At 40.4% G+C, this 22,452-nt stretch overlaps 1 long non-coding RNA gene across 1 annotated transcript in view; it reads right to left on the bottom strand.

Moving 5' to 3' along the window:
* LOC111866084 overlaps positions 1-21,355 on the bottom strand; it is a 174,972-nt gene extending 153,617 nt beyond the window's left edge. The window contains exon 1 of the long non-coding RNA XR_002843091.2: positions 21,045-21,355. This is a non-coding gene — a long non-coding RNA (uncharacterized LOC111866084). The remainder of the gene's footprint in view (positions 1-21,044) is intronic.
* Between the last annotated feature and the right edge of the window lie 1,097 nt (positions 21,356-22,452).

Below are 22,452 nucleotides of genomic sequence, written 5' to 3'. Positions count from 1 at the left end.
CACGGCGGTGACTATGAAGAAAGCAGTCTTCTGGGATTTGACACCGTGTATATGTGGTGTTAACCGACGTTTCGGAGGAACGTATCGCCTCCATCTTCAAGGTAGAAGAAAAAATATAAGAAATCTGCAAGCGAAGAGACCGTGAGAACCGGTAAAAGCAGTCTGCTTTTACCGGTTCTCACGGTACGTTACGTTCCTCCGAAACGTCGGTTAACACCACATATACACTGTGCCAAATCCCAGAAGACTACTTTCTTCATACGCAGACGCTTGTCTCATTGAGAGACAGGTAAGCATTCACTAAGAGCTAATAAATGTGTAGCACAATAGCTATAAGTTGCGTTAAATTGCTTCTTCAGCTACTGTCGCGAAACCAAAATACGGGTATTTCATGCACTTGTTCTGTCATAATTTTCATGTTCTTAAATTAACGGTAATAGAAATTTTATGTTTAAAAATGTGTACATAAACAGGGTGATCAATGAAATTAGTAATTGTATGAGGATTGGTTTGCAAACGCTTTTTATGCAAACAGTGCCTCGTACGGTATCTTCAGTGACAGCTTGACACTTCTCCAGCCAGGCCACGTTTCCCGCCTCATCCAGACTCCACTGGACTGCCATTTCAAGCGTCTGTTCACGATTCACAAACGTGCAACAACAAAAAATCGAATAAATGTTAACATTCACTGTCAATCGCTGTCCATTTGGTACCAGGGGTTTCCTCGCAGAGGTTAAAGCGGCCAGGGTGTGAAGCTGACCACTCACCTCCATGTAGAACAGAGGTCAAGAATGGTGGGCCTGTAGCTTCATGCCCCCAAATGTCCTCGAGGCTTACTGAAGAGAAAATATAATCGAATTATCTAAATGAAATTGTTTATTTGTACGGTTTTCATGCAGACGGACTGTCTCTTACATTCATGTTTATATATTTTATTAGACGAGTTTTGACTATCACACTTAAACACAGAACACTGAAGGAACTTCGGCTATTGTGAACACGGTAATGAACTTTCAGGTTCCTGAAACGGCGAAGATTTTCTCAACTATCTGAGCTACAATACGCTCATCAAGACGGATTCTACCCTTCGACGTTGGTTGCACTGCGAGATGTATAAATATATAAATACGTATATCACTAATATTATAGATCATATATTCGTCTTATAATCAAGACTTCATAAACAATCTCATCCAGAGTTCCGGCTCACCAAATAATCAAAAAGTACTTTGGGGTAAATTTCATAAATTTCCAGGTGAAACTAGCTGACTTTAAACGAGCAAAAGGGAAGCCACTTTCTACTTTATTTTCACTTGCAAGAAAGAATTTTCCTCTTATTCTTAGTCAGGAAAGTACCTCACTTCTTGTGGGATCTTGTTGGAATTTTATATCGTCTATTAAATTTGCAATGGTAATAGCACGCAGACCACAATTTTCGAGCAAAAGTAAGAATTGAGTATAACCCATCTATTTCCATATTTCGTTTCAAATTCATTGTGCTGATATTAAACCTATGCCAATAGGAGGGAAATTTAGCCACAGGGGTAAATTATGGCAAATGAAATATATTCTCGCCGCTCTGGCAAATACAAATTTTCCGGTCTCTCCTTCAGGAAGGTGGCAGGACACATTTACACGCGGAAGGGAAACGGCCATCTTATGAGTTCGTGTGGCGGCGTAGCGCATGTTGCCGCACCTCTCATCCACAGGAGCACGAGCAGATCAGGATTACTGTTTCTTTAATGTACATGCTTGCGCCGGATCTCTTAAAGTTCTGCACTATATCGTGCCAAATCTTGAAATAGAAATTCCCTCATGAACCAGGAAAAGAAAATAAAAGAATATTATATACAATGCAGAATTATGCTTTTAAAAAATGTTTAAACAGTTAAAATTTTCTTATTAGTAGTACACACCTCCAAAGGGGAAACAAAGATAAGAGGAAAATTTTGATCGCATTGATGTCATAGGTTGAAATATATTTTGATCAAGTTCTTTAACGACACTACTTCAACTGCAGATAAAGTAAAGGTATCCCCGTAACGGGCCATGGAGGCCCATAGGGTTGTGAGAAGTTAAAGTTCCCACATTTTCTAGACAATCGGCTCACAGATGGCGGAAATTTGTCAGCCTTATGTGCCGGCAGCCCTTTACCCCCAGGAATATTCCTCGTACTCATTTCTGTTAGACTCTGAGTCGACCCCAGGGTCATAGTGCGGCTGAAAGAATTAGGTCAACTGAAATAAATCGACCTCATCAGGATTCGATCCCGCGACCTTCCGGCTTGTAGCATATTGCCACAACAAACAACTGCAGATAGTCTTGTTATAATGTAAATTCGGAATAAATGGTGAGGTCATTTCCGAATATTAAGTACGTAAGGATTCATTCTCTTATAAATGACTATCCACTTGGGCCGCGCTTTGGCTCAAGCGGTTAGTCGCTGGCACCCACCCCGGCAGCCCGGGTTCGATCCCGGGTCTGGTCAAGTGAGATTTGTGGTGGACAAAGTGGCGCTGGGGCAGGTTTTCTCCGAGTAATTCGGTTTCCCCTGCCAATCTTCATTCCACCAATTGCTCCACAATCACCCTCACCTATCATCTGGGGCTGGTACAATAGGGCAGAAGTGGCCGCACTACAAGGGACTGTCCGAAGTCAGTTACGCCTACCAAAACATTTACCCGACGTATACCGATGGATACCTCCCTCCGGGACACCACTCTTTGCCTGTAGGGGTTGGATTTTGATTCATTTATGTCACACAGATGACAGCCAAACAAACGCCCCTCACCTGAGGGCCCAGTAGTAACTGCATCCGTGTAGTTATTGCTTCTGACCCTAGCGCAATCTTCATCATTACCAAGATTTCTCACATTCTCTTAAAAATCAGAGCATACGAGGTCCAGACTGGCTGCATGCTGCAGTGTGGGTAGGAAGAGAGACAAGGCTCGATACCAAGACAACAAGGACCGATCGAGGTTCCGGCCGCAATGCATTCGAAGTCCTTAGTATTTCAGTTGATTTGCTGCTGCTTTCCACTGGTTTCTTGCTTCGCTTACTCTTCCGCCCTGTAGACTGTGGCAATATATTGCACCGAAACGCAAGGTTGACGCCAAGTTGCACGGTGCTGCAAGGGGGATCGGAGGAGTTCGCTAGACCGTTATTAATTTTTGGCTAATTACCAGATCTCCTTATTATGGTCACAAGAATATCAAATGATATAGATGATATCCCTATGTTGATATCAGTAGGTAGGCACTGTTCTGAAATTTTAAAAGTTATTCATTACCGAAAAAAAAAATATTCCCTGCTGCGTCTTTCTAACGTACAGACAGCGCACTTCTCAACCTAAACCAGAATGTTACGCCTCTTCATAAAGAAAACTTTTCGGTTCTAAAGGGTTTCGAGGATGTGCATAGCGCTCAGAATTACTGGCTTTTCAAACTTTGTCCATCGCGAAAACACAAATCTTCGGAAACTGGATGTGCTTCCATCCTCAGGTAAAATGGAAACACGTACTATATTGGATCCTTTAAAAACAGCTAACCTCAATCACTGAGAAACCCATGTCATATACTACAGCTATTGAACTAGGAGGTAACAGAAAAATATGCAATAACAATTGTGATAATTTATCAAAAACTACAATACCGGACGATGGACAGAGTCAGAAATTCTGAAAATTCATTACGTTTATATTCAAGATTTGCTTCAAAATACGTATGTTTGAGAGGAAACTTGGTTCTGAAGAAATATTTTAATTGGCAGAAGCCGATCAGTCGAACACTAACCATACCCACATTTGCAGACTGAGCAACGGAAAGGAGGAACTGGGGATTACCATTATTTTTTGCTTGACTGCTTACGATTGAAAGAATAAAGCATAAAATAAAAATACAGACAACGCAGAAAACCTTAAAGTAACGTATTAGAGGTGATCACGGATAAATGGGACAAGAGGAGCAGCATGCCATTGTCCCTGATATATTGCCATATTCCCTTGACTTGAAGTAGCTAAACTAGACATACTGTTCTCTGCCTAACCACTAGGCCAACCGAATGCATGTGTAACGATATAACGAATCTGACAAAAGTAATATTCACGCTCAAAGCACTGGAGATGAAACTGTAAAATTTATGGGCCCAATTCGAATCGAATCACTCGCAGAGTAAGCATAAAGTTTCGCTGTCACACGCCCGTTCGCAACTTCGCTATATACATAGAGAATATAGATGCTATATAGAAAATCTTGGCTAAGGATGCGAATGAAATTTTTTACCGATACCAAGCCCCTTATAGGATATAGAAGGAAAGAGAGAAGAAACGCTTTCCTTATTTACTTCAGCCCAAATAGTAGTTTATGCGGACCCCACTGAGAAAGTTTTAAATTCAGAACGAAGTATATGCTGGATAGACTTGAAAGGATTCTGACGATGGTGTATACTGTACTTCTCTTGGCTTGTTCTGGACTTCATCCATCGTCTGGTATATGAAACACAAAAGAGCACGACGTTTCGGAGACTGGATGTGTCTCCGTCTTCAGGTGGGTAGAGAAGGATAAACCTATTCAGTTGGGCTCGTTAGAAAGAGCTGGTCTCAATCACTGGACCAGTGATTGAGACTAGCTCAATTGGATGAAGTCCAAAATAAGCCAAAAGAAGTCAAGTATGTGCTACTTTTTCCATCATATGAAATTAAAGTCTATTTACAATTGCTTTGAAGCAGTTGAAGTTAAGCACGTACCTTGCACACATCAGCTGATTAATTTCATAGCTCCGTACATGCTATTAAGTGTACTTGCTCATTGAAGTTGCAAAACAGAGTTTATTTTTTTCAAATAACGATTTTGCATAGAAAGGAAGTAAAACCTAGTGGAATAATCAAAATATTTTAACCCATACTGACTCTCGTGTGACAGGGACCACTTATGTCAAAGTCCGAAAGAGAACACGATACTGAGATAGGCCTACTCACATCTTCACAGCCTGGTTTCCTACTATCAGCTTTATCATCATACCCCGATCTCTTTCACCATCTTCTAAGTGCACACGTTCCAAACATTTTTCCACAAATATCATGAACACAATTCTTCATTCGACCACACGAACTAAAAAAAAACTCTTTCATATTGGGTGAAAAAGAAAAAAACTATATCCCTTTTAAACTCTGAGCGCTAACACCGTGAGCTAAGACATTATTTCAAATCGCACTAAAACATGCATGAGTTTAAATAGCATATCCTGCGCAATCACGCAGTCCTCTCTCTTCCTCTCTTTACTATCCATGTCTGTCAAAAGAAATCACCACAGACTCAAAGTAGAAATGAAATGGGAGAGGAGAAAACGAAGAACGAGAAAAGTAGTAGAAGAAGAAAAGAAACACAGTAAGATACAAATTCAGAGCAAATATTTGAAGGATGGCCAGGAGAACGTGAAAATGTAGTACGGTCAAGAGACGAAACAGAACAAGTTCTGGGAAGAACTAAGCGCCTACTTTCCTTTCACTGTAATTTGAGTATCTGATATGAAAAGCAGAAAGAAAACTTTAGAATGTATACGTAATACAGTCAATAGAACAATACAATTTGGGTTGCTGCAGTGTTGGTATTATTGATGGGCATAATTTATAAAGTACACCGTTGAGATGGCCTCAGGTGACATGATATATACATACCAAGTTTCAGGAAATATTAAAGTTTTTCTCAGAAATCTGAGAGGCGACAATATTGGTGTTTCTGATGGGAGGAGTCATGATGTACGCCATTCAAGTGAATAAATTGATTATGATTTACTTTCTAAGTTTCATGAAGATTGTTACAGGCGTTCAAGCAGTATTAAGAATTCGCCTGTGTAATATGGATGGTTGTAACGTCGGAATTACTGATGGAAGTGATATATGCATTATGCCTTTAAGATGGACTAAGGTGGCATCATATACATACAAAATTTCATGAAGATTGGTATAGATGTTCAAGCAAAATTAAGGTTTCGCATCAGCAATTTATATGGCTGTAATTTTAGAATTACTGAAGGAAATATTTATGAAGTGAGTCGTTGAGATGGGCTCGGGTGGCATGATATACTTATCAAGTTTTATAAAGATCGGTTCAGGCATTCAAAAGTTGAAGGCGAAGGATGCACATGGAGACACGCGGACACAAATACAGCAAGGTGATCATGCAAGTCTATGTTTATCTCTTAATAAGGAAAATAGGCTAAAATTAGTTTCATTCATTTTGTGCTACCTTCATATTCATAGCCTTAAACAAAAACAAAACAAACTCCGTAGGTTTAGTCCACAAGCGAACTATACCGACCGAGCGACCGCCGCTTGTCGGCGAAGTTAGTGACAACTTTAGCGGATAGAGGGTGTTGCGTGGTCAGCCAACGAATCCCCACGGCCGTTAATTTCGATTTTCTAGACCGGAACCGCTATTTCCTCGAAATAGCTCCTCAATTATCCTCACGAGGCTGAGTGGACCCCGTTCTAGACTCATTACTTCTCGGAAAATCTGGCAGCGCCGGGAATCGAACCCTGACCTCTAGATCTGAATTCTTGTATTTCTTGTGAGGTGGGACTAATTCCCTTGTACTGCGGCCACTTCTGGCCTATTCTACCAGCCCCAGATGATAGGTGAGGGTCATTATAGAGCAATTGGTGGAATGAAGATTGGCAGGGGAAACCGAAGTACTCTGAGAAAACCTGCCCCAGCGCCACTATTTCCACTACAAATCCCACTTGACCATACCCGGGATCGAACCCGGGCCGCCGCGGTGGGAAGCCAGCGACTAACCGCTTGAGCAATGGCGCGCTCTGGACCTGTAGCCAGGAACCACTAGACCACAGAGGCGGTCAGTCATAGTCTTAAATAACTCACAATTAATTCCTTTTGTGTGAGAGGAATGAACATGTTTGACCCCATACATTTAAACGATTATAACTTCTGAAATTAACGTTCAAGATAAACGTGCATTTATTTTGTCACAATTAATTTGTTGTAGGCTGCTGGAATGGCAGCATTTATTCTGCGAATCAAAAAATAGCCTGTAAACCTACTCCACAGTTTAATTCGTGGTTTATTGGCCTCTAAGTCAGATAAGTTCGACAAATGTACTAAACGGACTGGGAAATATGAGATTTTAATTTCATCACCGAATATTTTCTGTTTGCAACAAAATGGCAAACTAACTGATTGTAGAGCAACCGCGTCCGTTTGTCCCGTATTCTAAGAAGCCGCATATCTGCATAGATTCGCAGACTGAAAATAATTGCATATTTCCTACCTCAACAATCTTCGATAAATGATACAAACCCCGTCCGTATCATTTTTCGTGTAGAGTGCAACAGAATGCTTAAATATAATATTGTCAACAATCTTCCTCGTTGCATACATTAAGGAGCAAGACTCCACGCCTAGGTCTCATGATGCTACGACAGATATACGTACTTAAAACATACATCGTTTTCTTTTCAGCCGTTATGCGCCGATGTGAAGGCTGGCATACAGCTGAGGTGTAAAGACAAAATTGTTATAGGGGAAAGTCATGTATCATTCGATGCTCTGCATGTCTCGGAGCCGAGCCTAACACCAAGCACGAATGTGACAATAAAGTGTATTTAAAGACAAGAAATTTTAGGACCTAATCGCCTACTTCCCTTTGTTACAATGCGGAGTGTTTAGAGAGAGACGCCTACAATACTTCTACTGTTGCGCGTGTATTGGTTGCCGCGTTAGCTGTTTTGCCGAGCCCTTGCCTAAAGTTAGGGGATACACAGACTGATATGAGGTATTGATGAAGTACGCAGTTCAGATGGATTCTGGTGCCATGATATACGCCAAGTTTCATAAAGATTGGTTCTCCATGCAAAAGTTGATATGGGGGTCACCTAGATATACAGATACCGTATGGTGAACACGTAAGTTTGTCTTCACTTTTTCGATATAAGGAATGTAAGCTGAAACACGCAGCTGAAATGTATTCTGAGAAAAAAATGTGGATTCTTTATGTTCTCATAATTAAAACTGCAATTAGTCAAAAATCACATTGCCATCAGCCCTCTTCATCAATTTCAAGAACTATTTACCCCAGCCTTGCATGTTTGCAACTTACTTGCAGATTGAAATTTCGGATAAAGAACAAGGAATATTCCACTTTTATACACAGAATAGTCAGAGATAAGTGGTTTTGTTATTTTTTCTAATTTTTAATTGTTATTCTTTTTACTTCTTTATTTTGGGACAATTTAAATTACTCGTTCTGTTATGATTATATTTATTGGGCTTCTTGCACTTATAAACTCTTACATGCCAAAGACTGTGTATACAGACGAATATTATTTGTTGCAAATAGATACATCATGTTTATAAGGTGGAAAATGTTTAAAATGTTGTTAACATCGAAGTAGCAACAAGACATTTTCTTGTAGGTCTGTTTGTTCGAAATCTATATTAAGAAATTCTAATGCTGTAAACTTCAACTCAACTGTACGCAGTTATTACCAAAAAAATGAAAATGTTAGCCGTCAAACTGCGTCAAACAGACACCTTAATGTATACACACTGCACTGACTGCCATCTCATGGTACTGACAGAAGATATTACGTGTCATTACAATTTTCAAAACTGATGTTTACAGCTGTTTCATGATTTAACGGATACATTATCTCAGGTTTAAAATCAACATAATTATAATATGCAAATAATATACCGTGATTATAACTAGAATTCTGTAGAGTTGTTCCAGATTTGGCGTAAGATTTCACTTGCAATTTTAGGTCAATTTCGAAACTCCTTTTTAATCACACGCGGAAATGTGTTGGTTCGAATTAAAATATGAATTACTCGTACTTTCCTTAAAAATAATTCACAGAAAGAATGATCGCATGTAGAAACCGCAGGAATTTAACGAACACGTCGGGCACGCAGCATGACCAAAAGGAAATAATTTCTGGATTAAATTTCGGTATAAAATATTCGTGAAATAACTAAAGTCATGTGGGACTTGAGGCCCCCACTTCACGAATATGAAGACTTGTTGTTTTCGGGCGTGACATTATTCAGTCTGGTAGAAAGTTAGCAATGTTTCGAACGGAACTGCTGCCTCCTTCTTCAAAACAGGGTAGAATCCTGCACGAAATGGATTTACCCTGATCTAAAAATGAAGCCAGCAGGTTCCTCCAGAACTTGGTATATTCACGGCTTCACACGATATAAGATGATGTTCGTCAACAACATTGACACATGTAGGTGGGTGCGCGTGACGAAAATAACGGGCTCTAGATCGGATGATTGGATTTAGTTGCACCTCGGTCACAAGTTCTCCTAATAAAAATGAATTATAGCGCCAAGGCTATTCCATACACATTCAGTTCACCGCTGAGCACGCACTGGGATTCTCCTTTCCCCTAGTCTTCTCCTGGCAACGGGTCTCAACACAAAACTATCACTTCAAATTACTACGAAGTCTTCCTGTTATTTCGTCTTCAACCATTCTGTACTTCTCTGTCCTAATCTGTACTCAACTAATCTTCACAATTCACTACGAGCATGCACCATTCTCATCCTTGTACATTCTCAACTCTTCTCCAAGACGGCTTCGTGTCCTCGATTCACGGTTCCTCAGCTGTTACTACTTGCAAACGACCTTTGTTGTCCGCTATAAACCTTCGGAAGGGACCACGCATAGAAAACACTTATTACTGTCGACGTTTTAATAGTTTTGCTGCCTAGCACTGGGCATGGCGCGGATCACATTGAAAACACTTCTTCTGTTGTCAGAATTGTTGCGTGACCTAGCGACTGACTGCTTACCAGGAATCTGTTGTCGCGGTAACTTGTTTATCGAGTCGTTGCCTAGCAATGGAAATTCGCTTGTTCTTTGCTATTCAGACTTTTTGGGCACTGAATTTTGCAACAGCAAAAATTAAACCGTAAATACCAGATCTACTGTAATAACAACAAAGACCAATAAAAAATGTCCTGATGATGGACACAGAGAGAGTTTTCAGAAAGTTTGTGCTCCATTCTACAACAGACACAGTTGAAATTGAAAATCGGGACGTACCTACTTAATGATTTAATGCAGTTTGATACAACGAATAAAAATTCAATGCGTTTTCTTTTGAAAATCTATTTTACTACTTGAATTACTAAATACTCCGATCACAGTAGCCGCGCGGTCTAAGGCACTGAATGTCTTCGCCCGCTCAACCACTGGGATCGCGGGTTCCACTCCTGCTCCTGGCATGGATGTCTGCGTTTATTCTGCGTTTGTGCTTTCTTATATAGGCAGCGGCCTTGCAACAGGGTTGATCTATCTAGCTATCTCTTTATCTATCCATCTACCTACCTACGTTTCTACGACCCTTGGTCGCTTTTCCAATTTCCTAATCCTGTACAGAGTGGGCAGGAATCCTTGGACGGGGGACAGGGTTGATCACCGGTTCAAAGAGTTCTACCAACAGTATAAGTAAGGGCAAAGTTGTCCCTGTGATTAGCTAATTAAACAGTATGCCATGACGGCATATGGTAGAGCGGATGTATAGAGCCACATTTTCTTGACCTCGGCCCTGGGTGGAGTTGAGTGGTCAAGTTCACGCGCCAACTGCTTTACCTCAACAGAAATAGCTCCAGGTACCCATTGGATAGGAGGCTGGGTGGACCCCAGTGCCTTCTGGACGACGTGGATAAGAGAAAAATTCTTGACCCTCCTTAGTTCGGCTCCTAGCCAGTCGTTATACCGAATGCGCTATCCCGGCTCCCACTGTCTGTCTGTCTATAAGTTTCACATTTCGGAATTAATTCTGAATGTGCATAGGACAAAGAGCCTAATCCATGAAGGTAGAAAAGAGAAGAATTACTAATTCTCCGAATTACTGAAAATGAAAAATGTCAATCACAAGAGAAAGGTGGTTAACGTACAGTTAACACAGAGGTATGTGGTTTGGCTGTCGATAGGTACGCCGACTGCGCTCACAGACGCCTTTCGCATTATTCTCATTTCCTCCGTGAAAGTTCCTAGACAATATCTCGAAACACTGTAAAATTTCCATCTCAAATCCATTCTCTTCCACCGCGCATAATCATTCTGTGACTTAATTCCACTCTAAATAACCTACGCAGTTGATACATTAAGTTACACAAACCAGTCAACTTAAGACTATGATTTAAATGGCTCACACTGTCCTGGAAACGTGAAACTGAATACAGGCAAAATTACTTACTTACTTATTCATGGATTTGAGCCCTTCTTGAGGAGCGGCCAATTCTGCAACTACTCAAGAATTTCCCAGCATTTGATGGAACCCGAAGGTTCATTACCGTGTTCAAAAGAGCCCTCCACTAGTCACTATCCTGAGCCATAACAATCCAATCCATACCATCCCATTCTCTCTCTCTCTCTCTCTCTAAAATCAATATTAATGTTGTTCACATACCTACGCCTTGGTCTTCCCAGTGGTCTCTTTCCTTCTGGCTTTCCCACCAGTAGCCTATATGCATTCCTCGTCTCCCCATTCGTGCTGCATGCCCTGCTCACCTCATCCTCCTTGACTTGATCATTCTAATTATACTCGGAGAAGAGTACAAGTTATGAAGCTCCTCATTATGCAGTTTTCTCCAAACCTTAGGTCGCTAAATCTCTCTTCGGTCCAAATATTCTCCTCAGCACCCTGTTCTCAAACACACTCAGTCTATTTTCCTCTCTTAATGTCAGAGATCAAGTTACCCACCCATACAGAACCACAGGCAAAATTATAGTTTCGTATATTCTAATTTATATGTTTCTGGACAACAGACGAGAAGACAAAAGGTTCTGGACTGGATGGTAGCATACATTACCCGAGTTCAATCTCCTCTTAATTTCCTCCTGAATCAGGTTTCGACCTGTTATCGTCGTTCCCAAATATCTGAACTGCGCCACATTTTCAAAACATCTGTTTCCTAGCTTTATGTCCTGATTTTGCCCTGTATTTTGGTGGGGAGACAGCAACATATAATTAGTTTTCTCTGTGTTTAATTCTAGAGCAACCTCCTTACTTGCGTCAATTAAAGTTTACTTGAGAAACAAGCGAAAGAGCGCAGTAAAATAAAGTAACCTAACCTAACATAACCTAACCTAACCTAATCTAGCCTAATCTCTTTACTAGCGGCAATTAAAGTTTACGTGAGAAACAAGCGAAACAGCGCAGTAAAATAAAGTAATTATATAACCGACACAGAATTTGAAATGCTGTTTATGGTCTCAAATTTCTCCCAAGCATCAGGATAACATTAAAAAAATTCTAACATAGAAGTCCATAGGTAAAAACAAATATTTTTTATAAAATTATAAAAGTTTATGTTAACAACGTCTTCTATTTCTAAATGAACACAAGAAAATAACAGCTTATACCGATTTATCTTTCAGAAACCCGCCGGGTATACTGCAGCTCATGTAGTTTGAAACAGAGCTCAGTCAAGTTTCATTGAAGCGAAATGCCCTTCTGACTTTACCCACTGCATGTTTCTTTCATTGTTGCTATTTTAATTAACGTGAGTGTACAACAGTGAACATCCATACTACAGGTCTATTCACTGCGACACAGTGTTTGTGAGTCTTAGTTGCACTGAACACTCCCAGGGTTGGCATTCAAAAGGGATCTCTGGCCGAACACATTCAACGGTAACAATTCGCCTTCAACACCCAGGTGGAGCCGGAGCCGGGATTAAATTTCCTTTAACACTGATACATACAAGTACACACAGATTAAAATACTGTGGACCGAATTTTCCTCTAAACTTAATATAGGGGATATATGTAGTATAACTTTTTCTTGGCGTGTCAGTAAACAACGCGCTATGTGGATCAAATAAAAACAAAGTTACAAAAATTCGCGGGATCCTTGGTTTCCAAGGGAACGGTGCTAATGTTATGACATTACACCTAATTGAGTTTCCCTGAGTTTTCAACTCTCATTTTATCTTTAATTTATTCTGTACTTTGGTGTTTAAAAAAATATTCTATAAAATCAGTTGTGTGTTTTTATGAACCACCAAGATTTAGAGACTGGTACGGAACCGAAAACATAGGTTCAGTTACTGGCACAGGAATGAAAATGCCTCTTCGTCTCAAAGTGCAGGCTGATTCTGGTAGCCAGGTAGCCTCCTGTTCAATATATCCAATACGCAGCGCTAACTCTTTCTTCAGCGGCTGAAATGTGAAGTACACCACTGGTAGCTAAGTAATATAAGAGCACAGAATACGAATTACTTCCACCCACATCACACCTAAATGAAAGGCACTTAGATGCAGTATCAACAAAATAGTCCAAATATAGAATTTATTACTTACTTACTTACTTACTTACTTATGGAGCTGAGCCCGTCTTGAGAAACCAAATCCGCAGCTACCCAAAAATTTCCCAACATTTTATGCAACCCAAATATTTTTGCCGTGTTCGCAAGAGCCTTCCACTGGTCCCTATCCTAAGCCAGATCAATCCAATACATATCATCCTATCCTATCTCTCTAAGATCTATTGTAATATTATCCACCCACCTACGCCTTGGTCTTCCTGCGGTCTCCTTCCTTCTGGCTTTCCCACCAATATCCTATATGCATTCCTCGTCTCCTCCATTCGTGCTACATGCCCTGCCCACCTCATCCTCCTTGACTTCATCATTCTAATTATACTTGGAGAAGAGTACAAGTTATGAAGCTCCTCAATATGTACTACGTAGTTTTCTCCAACCTCCTGTCACTTCATCTCTCTTCGGTCCAAATATTCTCCTCAACGCCCTGTTCTCAAACACCCTCAGTCTATGTTCCTCCCATAATGTCGGGGACCAAGTTTCACGCCCATAAAGAACAACAGGCAAAATTATAATTTTGTATATTCTAAATTTTATGTTTTTGGACAGCAGACGAGAGGACAAAAGTTTCTGGGCTGAATGGTAGCAAGATTGTCCGAGTTCAATCTCCTCTTAATTTCCTCCTCAATCAGGTTTTGATTTGTTACCATCGTTCCCAAATATCTGAACTGTGTCACATTTTCAAAACATCTGTTTCCTATCTTTATGTCATGATTTTGCCCTGCATTTTGGTGACGAGACAGCAACATATACTTAGTTTCCTCTGTGTTTAGTTCTAGAGCAACCTCTTTACTTGCGTCAATTAAAATTTGTGTGTTTTTCTTTATGGTATCTACATTATCACCCAGTAGATTCACATCATCGGCATAGATCAACAGCTGATGTGTCCCATTTAGTTTCAGTCTGACCTGGTTTCCCTGGACCTTCCTAATTGCATATTCTAAAGCAAAGTTGAAAAGGAGTGGCGATAAAGCATCTCCTTGTTTTAGACCATTCTGGATAGGAAATTTATCAGACAAATGTTTACCTACACGGACTTTACTATACGTATCGTTTAAGCACATTTTAATCAACCTAACTAGTTTCATGGGTATCCCAAACTCTATCAGAATATTATACAATGCTTCCCTCCGAACGGAATCATAGGCGTTCTTCAACTCTATGAATAGCTGATGTACTGTCTCATTGTACTCCCATTTTTCTCCAATATATGACGAATGCACAAGATTTGATCTGTTACGTCGAAACCCACACTGATGATCCCCAATAATTTCATCTATATATGAACTTAACCTTGAGAGAAGAATGTTGGACAAAATTTAATATGAAGTTGATAGCAGTGATATCCCCCGATAATTACTACAGTCAGCTTTATCACCCTTCTTGTGAACTGGTACAATAATAGACTCCTTCCACTGGTTAGGCAATTTTTCCTTATGCCAAATAGAAGTAATTAGATTGTTGATCTTAGAACGTAATATTTCGTCTCCTGCATGAATAAATTCTGCCGGAATTTGATCACTACCTGGTGATTTATACCTTTTCAATTTTACAATAGCACTTCCAACCTCAAAAGGGCTGTGATCAGGTATTAACGGCTCAGCTGTATACACTTCTGTCTGCCTAACATCACTGACCCTATGTACATTCTATAAGTGAGAGAAGTAGTTCCTCCACCTATTCGAAATGTTGTGGGAATCTGCAGGCAAATCACCATTCTCATCCTTCTCTAAGTTACTTCTAGGTTGGTAACCCCTCTTAAAGTCATTTATTCCTCTATACAGGTCTCTAATGTTTTTGTTCTTACTGTGCATTGCAAGCTCATAATTTTGTCTTTCAGATATTCTCTCTTTTTGTTCCTGAAATGTCTGCTGGTTTCACATGTTATATTGTTCAGATTATCCCTATGTATTTCGCTTGGATCCTGTAACTATTGCAGTTTGGCTTGTTTTCTTTGGTCTAGTAATTCTGAGAAACATTCATCGAACCATGGTTTATGTTCCCTCGGTTCATAATAACCTAGACTCTCTTTGGCAGATATTTTTATATTCTCTCTAATAGTTTCCCAAGTTTTATTAACATTCACCTCAGTGACCAAGTTTTCAAAGGCTGCGAACCTATTTGAGATTTCAACACAATACTGCTCTTTACCCTCTACTTTGTTTAATTTCTTTACATTGAACCCCTCCATATGAACTCTGTGCGTTTTTATTTTGCTCACTGCCAGTCTTTCCCTAAACTTTGCCACCACCAGGTAGTGGTCAGTATCAAAATCTGCTGCCCTGAATGATCGGACATCAAGTATACTTGAGTGCCGTCTCCTATCTATGAAATTATGATCGATCTGATTGTGTATCTCCCCGTCAGCAGAAGTCCAAATAAATTCATGGATGTTACGATGTGGGAACATTGTACTTGTGACAGTAAGATTTTTTGATATGGCAAAGTTTACTACTCTAACTCCATTATCATTACTAATTTCATGCAAACTCTCATTCCCAGTCGTTGGTTTGAAAATGTCTTCCCTCCCTACTTTGGCATTGAAATCTCCTAACAAAATTTTCATGGGGTACCTCAGGAATTTATCAAATACACAGTAGTGTCCAGGATCCGTTAGGACTCATTTTTTTTTAATTTTGCCTTGCAATGCCATCTGTTGGCGAGTTGTGGCGTTAAGATTCTTGAAGTTTCAGCTGTGGCTGTCTATAATCCCTGCATCATGTGTTCTGACCTTGAATGTAACAGTACTTGTCTGACGCTCGTCGGAAAATGGCGGTTGAACACAGAGCCAAGATCAAATTTTGTTTGAAGTTAGACAAAACAGCCGGAGAAGAGTACGAAATGATGGAAAGTGTGTATGGTAGTGATTGTTAGAGTCGCTCGAACATTTTTCGATGGTATGCTATATTTCGTGACGGCAGGGAGGCCAATGAAAACGCTCCACCTGTATTAAAGCCGAGAAAAACTCGCACTGAAGGAAATGTGAAAGAGTGACCGAATTCCTTGCATCAGACAGATGTGTTTCTGCATGACTCATGGAGGTGTGAGGAGTACGAAAAAGTACTGTGCATCATATTTTGAGCGAGGATTTTGGCAAACGGAAGGTCTTTACTCGGTTTGTACCGCACGCGCTGTCAGGCGATGAAAAACATGCCAGACTGGAACACCGCAAAAACATGTTACGGTCGGCCAAAAGTGATATAAAATTTACAAAATCAATTGTCACTGGTGACGAGACATGGTGTTTTCAATATTAGCCTCTGAGGTTGAGCCCAAAGAAACCGAAACCAAAGAAAGTGCCCATGCAAAAGAGTCGAGTAAAGACACATTCACAAGGAATTTCTGCCAGAAGGTCAAACAGTTAATTCTGATTATTATCTCGGAGTCCTCAATTGTTTATGGGCGAGATTTCTTCGAATTCGACAGGAATATCTAGAGCAAGGTTCCTGGTCTCTCCTCCACGACAATGTCCCACCCCACAAATCGAAGATATGCGCGATGTTTTGGCCAGAAAAGGGATCACAGTCCTTGATCGTCCTCCCTATTCGCCAGATTTGGCTCCAGCAGATTTCTGGTTGTTCCCAAAAGTTAAGCTGACTATGAAAGGAGACCGTCACGACACCATCCAGGACATCCAAAGTGAATGTGCCGCAGTTTTAAATGCGATTCCACAAAGGGAGTACAGTGACTGTTTTCGAAAACTTCTCAATCAATTCCAGCTATGTACTGATTCAGAAGGAGACTATTTTGAATAAAAAGAGTGAAATTTTGAAAATAATTCACGTCCTGTATTTTAATGAACACAGTCCTAACAGAACCTGGACACACTGTGTACGTGTTCTAGTTCTTCATAGAATCTGTCCTTTGTGTCTGTGGGAGGTGAACATTCAAATGATATCCTATCACTAACGACCTCTACCTTCTTAACTGCTGATACGATTCTCTTATGTACGAAAAAAACAGTACCTGATTCATGATTTTCATTCCCCTTTCCATAGAAAAATGTAAAGTCTCCTGCTGGTGCGATGCCACCTCCATCCCATCTGACCTCCTGTACTCCTGCTAAATCTAACTTATATTTTAAGATTTCCTCTGCCACTGCCCTGAGCGAACCTGCCCTAAACATACTCTAACATTCCATGTACCAAATCTCATAATATTACCTATCGTTCCATTATTGAATAATCTGTGAGGAGCTTTTAATGCCAACTGCGCAATGCGCCCCTAATTGCGCAATAACTTCGGAGAGCCGTAGCCTGAAGAATGTACCGAAACTGCTTCGGTCTACCCCAGTGGTTAGCACTGTAACGAAGAGGAATATTTGTTTTGTTCCTGCAATATATGTAGAAGCCATGTGGAAGAAACTGGTATGTTGAAGGAGGGAATTTTAATGCTTGCATATATTTGTAAGACAAACACAGAGAATTATAATTCACAACGTATACTACATGATTGCACCACAACCCTCTGTACAAAGCAAGAAACGTATTCATCCATTTACCTATCTATCCGTGGCTCTACAGCCCTTTTGTTAGGCCTTGGTCGCCTTTTCAGTTTCTTCATCCTATATACAGTCTGTAGGACTCCTTGGACGAGTGATCAGTTTGTTGCAAGGCCGCTACCAACACACAGGACAGCATAAGCACAGAATAAACTCACAACACATATCAATGCCTGGAGTGAGATTCGAACCTACGATCCCAGAATTCGAATGAGCGAAGACAGTTCACGCCTTAGACCGCGCGCCAGCTGTGATCGGCCAATAATTTAACTAAAAAGGTATATTCAAAAGAAGGAGTCACAAATGTCTTTCTTTTTTCTTACCAAGATATTCATTATGAAGAATAACATTCATAAAATATCGAAAATTACATATTTAAAGAGTGTTCCTTGAAGATGATGTGTCATTAAATAAACAAATATTGTATTACATTTGTATGAGTACAGCGGTCGGTAAGTATACAAGTTTCCCTTTTGCAACGTAATGGACATTTCAGTACAGTCGTTCCACACCTGAAATGCTTAGAGTAAATTGCTTTGAAAGTCATACATCTTTATTCCGTGGAAGTTTGACTGCACGATGCGGTATATTCGCTGACATTTCTCTTTAAGTATGGGAAAACATAAAATCCATAACCGCATTCATCTTACAAGTCTCGATACGCTGTCACAAAGCACTTTCACGGCATGATATGATAAGCGTAAATAGGTCATGTAATTTTTCGTTGGTTGAAAAGTATGAGGTTACTGGTTTGGGAAACTGCTTTGCTTCGCTTCGCATTTGACTAAGAGCATCCAATTTTACTTATACAAATAAATAGACTGGCTTCCCAGAGACCATCACTGGTGAATGACATGGTTCTTAAAAGGAAAAGGCAGAAAAAAAACGCGAAAGGGAAACAAATAAAATTGTTTGCGGGGTTATATTGCAACGCCCTATCTAGACTATACAGTTTAGAATTGTAGGATTTAAGTGTGTACATAGAAGTGGAAAGGGTTTGTAAGGAAGAGATCGTGGCTTCATTCAGGTACTGTCCCAACATTTGCCTGGAGTGACTGAGTAAGCCCAAGAAACCCATAGTCAGGATAGCCGGCGTCGTGTCCACGATGTGAACCGAGAATCTCCAGAAAAATTCTGGAGCTACTCCAACGCATTCAGATATATATATATATACACACTACGGAGTAGGAGAAAGAAATGTTTAAATCCTCGAATCCGTACAGCCCCATATGAAGAGACTGCAGAGAACTAAACAGGAGTAAGGACTGAGTAGCCTAAATTATACAAAATTAAATGACTTCCCTCATCAGTCACGTGTGGTGAGTACGAGCAATAGTATCTGTATCCATAAAAGAACCAAACGAATGCAGCGCAGCAAACACTGTGATATTGTGGACTCAGAAGGAATAAATGTAGGCTTAACTGATAAAAATATATTGACTTCCAAAATCCTCTTTTATTGTCTTAATTTTATCAGTTGTATCATAAAGAACGAATGCCTGTCTCTGCGCAATGGCCGACGGTTTGTATGCTGCGCCCCTTAGTAGCATGGTGTTATTGTGGTCCCTCCCTCCAGGGAGTTACATTGGCCAGGCAGACAACACGCAACCCTTTTTCTAGCAATGGGCACCTGTTTCAGTTCAATTTTATCACAGATTAAAATTATATTCGCCTTGGAGTTATCATTAGTCGACGGATCTCTACAATGGGTTCGCGAGACGGAATCCCGTTCGGGGTACAGATGTACACACACATAATTTTTATTGAAGAAAGCAGTCTTCTGGGATTTGGCACCGTGTATATGTGGTGTTAACCGACGTTTCGGAGGAACGTATCGCCTCCATCTTCAGGGTAGAAGAAAAAATATAAGAAATCTTTTCTTCTACCCTGAAGATGGAGGCGATACGTTCCTCCGAAACGTCGGTTAACACCACATATACACGGTGCCAAATCCCAGAAGACTGCTTTCTTCATAGTCACCGCCGTGAAAGCCTCAAATCTTACATCATTTTTATATCCTGCAGTTCGATTATTTTGCAATGGTTATTCTTGCATTAAAGAAGTTTTATTGTAATTTAAGTGATAAGATGAAAAAAAACTCTATATTATTAATCCTATCAAGCTTTAAGCTAATTTAAATAATAAATAAAATCTGATTGCTATTTACAGTAGAACACACCGCATTCATGTAACGAAGATAAGTCAGTTGTGTTTCCGAAAATATTCGCTGTTTATTCTGAGAATCAGACGAATTTCAGAAATACAGCCCGTGAGAGAAATGGCGTGTTCCACAACATTAAAGCCGGTTGTACATATAATTTATCGCTGTCATACCAAACATGTTACACTTAGTTGTAAAACATCATCAATCAAGAATTAAATTAGGTTTGTTAGAAATACGGTACCGCCCTAAAACTTTAACAAGTTAAAAACTTGTGAAATTCTTTCCCCATTATACCGATTAAAAAATACATTGAAATTTGGTTTAAATTGGCCGATATTTTATTAGAACTTTCATACTGGAAGTGTGCCCAATTCAACAGCGCGGGGTCCTTCTTCAGAAAAGTAGCTAACGTAGTCAATATGTTCTCACCATCTACGAAACCCGACCCTTCGTTGCCGTTTTCGGAAGAGAATATCAGAGCATCGCAGTCCGCATTCTCCTTCTTTATGACCCAATTTGACAGTATCCACCATCTACACCAATAAAACATTTCTTAAATTCCAATCTCTTATTTTTCAGTAAGGTTTCCTAACTCAGATTTTGAAGAATTGGCAGATTAAAATTAATACAAACTTTTACGCCGTTAATTTAATCGGTAGAGGAGAGCAGAATTGATAGAAAGTTGTGATTACTGTCAGCATGATCCTGCAATATTATCAACAGTTAAACTAATAAATTAGATTTCCCAAAGACATTACTCGTAACACAACCATAAATAACATACCGACCCCCAAGAAAAATGTTACTGCTGAATTGAATGAAATGGTGAAGTTTCATTGAGAAATGAAACGGCAAAAAAATGATACACTGTGAAGAGAATCGTCGTCAAATTGTGCCTAAACTATTAATTTCGAAAACTGACTACTTCAATGACCATAATTTCTTAAAAAGGAGTAAAACTTCAGAGGTGATATTTCAGAAACCTTAAACATTTACTTTTTCTTAAATTGTAATTTTAATGACTCACCTCCGCGATGCTGTTAAACGGATTAATCACATTAACTGTCCCATAGGAGTATTCGCGGATAACGCAACATCACGCGATAAGTGTGAGGGAGCAAGATATGAACGGCCTGAAACAGTCAGCTCCTGAACGCACTCGCAAACAGCCCGCAGCGACAGCTGCCACACACTGGCCCATACCACACAGCGGGCCGAGCACAGGGAGGCGTGCAACAGCGAACAGCCCCGAGCTGACCCGAACACAACGAACTTGTAGGCCGGGTCAAACTCACAACAGATACTACGATAGTTGTCGTCGTCCTGGATCGCTGGATCAAGAAGTACTTGAGTCGACTCTTGGCTAGGGACACCAGGTCGTAAGTATAAATCTATGTTGGGGTTACAGAACCACTGCGCATTGCCACTCCGCCCCCCTCGGCGTGGCACAGGGAGGTGGGGGAGGGGAGTACAGCATGGATATCTGTTGCTTCCCGACGCACGAGGTGGAAGTGATGTTCCCTTACGGCAGCCTGCACTGGAATGCAATTTCATCAAGTACAAACTCTAGGCCCCCTCCTATTCTTGTCCCTTGCTACTCTGGCGTATCCCAGAGTTCTTCTGCCATTTTCTTCCCGTCTTGTAGCTTAAATCTTTCCTCTTCTGCTACTTTGCTTCCTAATTCCGTGACGACCTCAGCCTTCAGAGCAAAAACAACCTCTCTGGTTCGGTGGAAGAGGGAGCGCTAAAGCTGTAGGCTACAATTAAGCACTTGCTGTAGTTTACAGATTCTAACAAATCTAGTCTAAATTAACATTGTGCACCAATACGTGTTTATAAGCAATGAAATTTTCCCATAATCAATTTGCATGTGGCCGTGCCACAGCTCAGGCCGTTAGTCGCTGGTTTCCCAACGCGGCGGCCCGGGTTCGATCCCGAGTCAAGCAATATGGGATTTATGGTGGACAAAGTGGTACTGGGGCAGGTTTCATCCGAGTACTTCGGTTTCCCTTGTCAATCTTCTTTCTACCAATTGCTCCACAGTCACCATCATCTATCATCTGGGGCTGGTACAATACGCCATTAGTGGCCGCAGTACCAAATGGACTAAGTCTCACCCCACTAAGAATATAACAAGTCGCATGTGCTTGTCAATTTCATTTTATTTCGCTTTTGAGCTATTCGTAACAGGTATTTGAATCTCGATTTTGCTTCTCGTGCATTGTGAATGCTGTTCCAATCTCATGTCTAACACAAGTTTGCAGGACAAGTTAAGAATGTTTCTCTTGCTTAATTTTCCCTCTTCACCTAACGTCATAGCTTTCGAAGCTTCATCTTTCTGAAATGAAATGTATTTTATTTGTATTAATGAGACGTATTAGAGCCGGTATAGCGCCTGCCTACGGGCTGCATGACCAAGAGGTCGGAATTCGAAT

Source organism: Cryptotermes secundus, unplaced genomic scaffold, assembly GCF_002891405.2.
Source record: "Cryptotermes secundus unplaced genomic scaffold, Csec_1.0 scaffold318, whole genome shotgun sequence".
Lineage (NCBI taxonomy): Eukaryota > Metazoa > Arthropoda > Insecta > Blattodea > Kalotermitidae > Cryptotermes > Cryptotermes secundus.
Note: the sequence above shows the minus strand (reverse complement) of the source record. Positions and strands in the feature narration are given on the sequence as shown.